Source organism: Mandrillus leucophaeus, unplaced genomic scaffold (assembly GCF_000951045.1).
Source record: "Mandrillus leucophaeus isolate KB7577 unplaced genomic scaffold, Mleu.le_1.0 Scaffold103, whole genome shotgun sequence".
Lineage (NCBI taxonomy): Eukaryota > Metazoa > Chordata > Mammalia > Primates > Cercopithecidae > Mandrillus > Mandrillus leucophaeus.
The window spans coordinates 6004747-6010198 of NW_012098432.1; positions in this window are offsets into that span (position 1 = coordinate 6004747).

Consider the following 5452-nt stretch of genomic DNA (forward strand, 5'->3'; position numbering starts at 1 on the left):
AATGTACAGAAAGAAAAATACTTTGAATCCTAATTAATTGGGTTCTAATTGGTCTGTGTTTTAGGCTCTAAAGGATCTTAAAAGATCAGTTACCAATGCAGTATTTAATTGTAACTGATTTTTCTGCAACTGCACAGGAGAAGTGTTCAGGTGCAGCTTTCTTCACATCGTGCCTTCCCTAGGCCATTGTGCTTTGTGTTCTTAAGACTCGGTGAATGTTTCCGAAGGTCAGCTAGAGTGCAGAGGAGAATTAATATTAAAATGCATTTAATAAATAAGCTGTCAGATGATTCCCGAAGATACCATAAGCAGCAGAAAGTCTTCTTTCCTCTTTCATTCAGATCGCTGTGTACAGAGGGAATAATGGTTAACATAGAGTCTCTGTTGGCATCTCCTAACGGGCTTTGGTAATCATTTCTAGCCCAGCCGTGCTCTACTGATTTCATCACTCTTGAGTGACGGGGCCATTTTCTCACAGAATATGGCCCCTCCCTGAAAAAGAGGGAACAGAAATAGTCATCTAGCAGTGTAACAGTTGGGGAGTAGAAAGAAAATGACGGATTTTGCAGAGAAGGCCTGTACAAACTGATCCGACGTCCCTGGCAGTTTGAGTAGAGAGTGGAATTTTGGTCTTTACGATGAATTGTCATAATTATTTAATGTTAAATCTGTGGAGTGTTATGAGGCCATAAGATTTTGAACTCTGTGCCCTTCAGAGGCTCTGCCTCAGGCCACAAACACAGGAAGATTAAACATTAATTAAAGTAGCCACACAGGAGAATAAGCAATGTAAAGAAATAGAAAAAGATCTAGAAAAAGATCTGGCTTCCCCACCAGGGTAAGCCATTTTAGAAAGAGAGCTCTTGTATTGAACTTAGGAGATGGATGAAATAGCCTTCACTAGACCCAAGGGCATGGAGTAATTTCTCAGGAAAGTATTCTGCTGTTGATTCCTGGAAGAAAAATTAGAAAAACTCAGTGGATGATGGACCAACCCAGAGGCCCTAATGGTACAGAGAGAAAGGAAACATGACTACGTTCAAGTTACAAGTTGTAGCTGACCTTGATGTTTATAGCCAGACCATGGGAGGTTTTGGAACCTGACTGATGCCTTTCTTCCCTGTAGATTGTTATTCAGTGCCTCGGATGTGGGCCTAGGAACCTGTCTTTTAAAAGATTCTCTGATGTACAGCCAGGTATGAAAACTACTGATCAAGATCAATAGTTTTAATTAAAGTCAGGGTGGAGGGAATAGGAGGGAGGGAAAGACAGAGAGAGAAAGAGGGACAATGAATGAGCTTTGGATTCCTTTGTTCAAATATGATCATCTGAGAAAGAGAAATTCTGAACTGTCAGTCAGTTCAGAGCAGAGCTGTGCTGGCTGAATTGGAGGTGGGAGATTTTTCCTAGGTTCCCAGGGCCACAGAAAAGAAGTCCATGCTGAATAATCCAGATTTAAGCCTTACCCACTGGCCTTGGATGCCTATTTCTGTCTTCCCTGTCTGCTACTGTCACTGTCAGCCTCTTGTGGCTGTTGCATCCCCATGTGTCAGCTCTTTGTGGGCTGGTTTGCCCCTGGAACTATCGCTCTGGGTTCTTCTGTCCATTCCCTGCTTGGCTCAGTGGGCTCCCGGGTTAGCCTTCAACATGTCACCTTTCTGGCATCTCCATGGTACCAGAACTTTTACTTATCACGTGGGCTCCATCCAGCAGCAGCTTCCCACTAGGAGTGTCTCAGCCTGGTGAAAAGGACTGGACACTCAAGATGGGTTGGAATTGAATATTAAATGAATTTCAATACTTGGTATACTTTTGTGAAGTAGCACAGTGATTTTGAGAGAGCATTGACTTTAAATCTGACAGATTTTTTTGCAAGCTGCTTTTCAGCAAATGACTTACTGTCCTTCCATTTGCTGAGGTCAAACTCCTTGCAGTCATTCTTAACTCCTTTCTGTTTTTCACACCCCACGTTAAAATAGTGAATTCTTTAGCATATGTAAAGAAGCCATCTCTCTTCCATTGTCAACATCTGGGTCTGGGTCACCACCTTGTGTGGCCTGGATTATTGCCACAGCCTACTAATTGGTCCACCAGTTTCTGCCCTTGTTCCTTGAGGCTTTTTCTAACATAGTCATATAATGATCCTTTAAAGATATGACTCAGGTTCCTCTCTTTTACTCAGAACTCCTGTCTCTCAGAGTCAAAACCAAAGACTTTATAGTGTCCTACATAACCCTCCATGACATGGTGTTCCCCATCCGGATCTACCTTGATCTTAACCAAAAACCCAAGAAGCGATCTCATCCTGATCTCACCTCATCTCCAACTTATTCGCCCCTCAGTCACTCTGCTCTGCCCATAATTTCCTCCTTGCTTTTACTCACTTGGCCAAGCATGCTCCTGCCTCTGGGCCCCTCCCGCATTTCCTCTGGTTGAAAGATGTTTTTGTAAGTTAGGTATTTGTATGGTTCCCTCATTTTTCTTCAAGTCTGACCAATTTTGCCTTATTAGAGTCAGTTTCAGACCTGCCTATATTAAAACGGAACCTCTTTGTTAATTTCATATACTGTTTTCCCCTTATCCTGCTTTACTTTTCTTCACAGCACATCTCATCATCTGACATTCCATTTATTTATTTTATTGACTTATTATTTATAAAGTGCTAATAAATACTTTAATCCAAACTATGTGAGGCCAGGGCCCACATTTTGTTCACTGCAGACCCCCAGTGTTTAAAAAGAACCTAGCACATACTAGGTGTTCAGAAAGTATTTCTTAAACAAATGTATTATTAGTAAATCTGAGTTTTAAATACAGTTTTGTCACTTCTTAATTATGTGACACTCAGCAAGTTATGTCTCAGATTCAAGTTTTCTAATGTTAAAAATAAAAATAACTTCCATTTCATGGAGTTGTTTTGCAGAGTAGAACTAATACTTAAGCTTCCCAACTAAAGTGTGAGATCAAATTTGCACTAAAAATATAATGTTATTATTATTGCTGTTGATGCCGACAGGAGACAGGGAAATACTGGGTAGAAGAGGGTAGTTCCCTGACAAAGGCTCCACCCTCAAGCCTGGATATCCGTGGACCTAAGTGAGAACAGACATTCCTGTTTTCATGCCCAAAATGTTGCCTTTTGGCCCACCACGCCCCCTATCCTATACCCGTATAAACCCTGAACCCCAGGCTCCAGAAGCAGATGAGGAGACGAACAGATGAGAAGAAGAGCAGATGAGCAGATGAATGGCAGAATGTTGCGGCAGAGAAGAAGAGAAGGAGAGAAGAGAAAGAGCGCCTGAACATCAGCAGGAGTTTGGCTGGAGATGGTCAGAAAATCATCTGCTGGATGGCCAAACTCCAGGGAAAGATCATCTTCCCATTCCATCCCCTGTCTAGCTGCCCATCCATCCTGCTGAGAGCCACCTCCACCACCCAGTAAAACCCTGCATTCACCATCCTTCAACTCTGTGTGTGACCTGATTCTTCCAGGATGCTGGACAAGAGCTCAGGATACGAAAGCTGTCACACTGGCCCTCTGCCCTTGCAAAAACGCAGAGGGTCCACTGAGCCGGTTAACACTTAAGCCATGCATGGATGGCAAGGCTAAAAGAACACACTGTAACATACACCTAAGTGGGCTCCAGGAGTCACAGGCTCCCATCGCTGGACACTGCTGTGGGGCCAGAGCCCAGCGTCCCAGCACCTGCACCTGTCCGTCTGCATGCTCCCACTCATGTAAGGGGTTTGAGCAATGGTGGTGACCGAACAGACAAGCCACACCCCTGTTGCACGTCCTGTGAGAGTCAGGGAACCCCCCTGTTTCACTGTCATTAATATTGATAGAGCTTTAAGACTGAATTTATTCAGACATGGATAGAATTTCAATGGAAGTGGAATCCAGGAACTGGCTTTAATACTGTGTGATTTTTCTAGAAGGAAAGTCTTGATTGCCTCTATTTTACTTCGAAAAAAGCGTAGGCTACCTGCTAATGGCTCCCGGATTTCTACTTGAATGATCTTTGAATATGTAAAGATGTTTTGGATGTAAATTCTCCCATTGTTCTTAAGCAAGTCATTAAAATTAAATGTAACTATAGAATGGAGAGTGTTTTATTCTTTCAATTACATAGGGTTTGTGAAGAGTCATTCTTTGTCTACTTACATTTAATCAACATGCAATATTTTATGTGCTTTATTATCCATGTGTTAAGAAGGTAATATTCACGTTACCTAGCTATTTTTTACATTAGCCAAAAAATATGGTTATGTGCAAATATTGTGAAGAACATGCATGCAAGTAGTTTGCTTATTAACCAGATTTAGTGTCAGCCACACACTTATAAAGCTAATAATTGCTAGCTATTAATATTGTAACTTTAGTTCAAATATTATTGATGTCTGTTCTTCTAAGACTGAATGTTAAGATTAGAATTTAGAATTTAGTACAAGTATGTATAAATCATTTCAACAGAAAAAAAATGAATGCAAATCAGGAACCAGCTGGAGGCAGATTTGCATGATTATTTTAATGCTGTGACAGGACGTGAACACTCAGAAATTCGAATTAGAATGCTTATTTCTCATATCTACAATGGGCACTGAGTCTCTCTTATGATGTGGCCAACTATCACCCTGTGTTATCAGCAAACCCTACTGATAGAAATTTGAGAGTCTAATATCAAACTTACTCTTCCTATTTATTTTCTCTGAGCCCTGGGTTAGAAGACTGATATGAAATAAGCGTTTTTACTATACTGAGCTACACTTATTATTTACATTATTGGTGTTGCTTAGAAATTACTCCACCACTTTTCAAAAAATAAATCATGCCATTTGATTATCAGCAATCATTTGTCCAATCAGCACCCAAATGCAGTGTCCTCTTTGCACTGGGCAGCCACTCTTAAGAGAGATTTAAGAAGTAACAAGGCCATTTTTGTGGATAAGTCTAGACAATAGTCTTTTCATGCTTTTCTGTAGCATGAAACTAATATCTGGTCTTATTGCATGATCATTTTTCATGCACATGCTAAATCCTTTAGTGCCATTCATAAAACTTTTCATAAGAATGACTTCATAGGAGTTTCTGTTCTTTTCAGAGATACGATTATCTATCTGCTTCCAGTTTACACAATTGCACTTGTGTGTGTGTGGTGGGGGTATCCTCTGGTCTTTTACAATTATTTTCATTTTAGTTACTCAAATGAATTGCTGATTAAAAAATAAACTTTGATGGTCATGTAAATTGGAGATGATTCTGGCTTAAAGGGATAGCTAGGCAGGTATTTTTGAAAATTAATAAGCAAGGCTATCACTCCACATAAAGAGATTTTTTAAGGAACAGAACACTTGATATACTGGTTGATGCTTCAGTCTGGTGTGGTATTTGAAGAGCATAAAGTCGTTACATAGATTTTCATTTTAATGGGAGTGTTGTAATACCCTCATA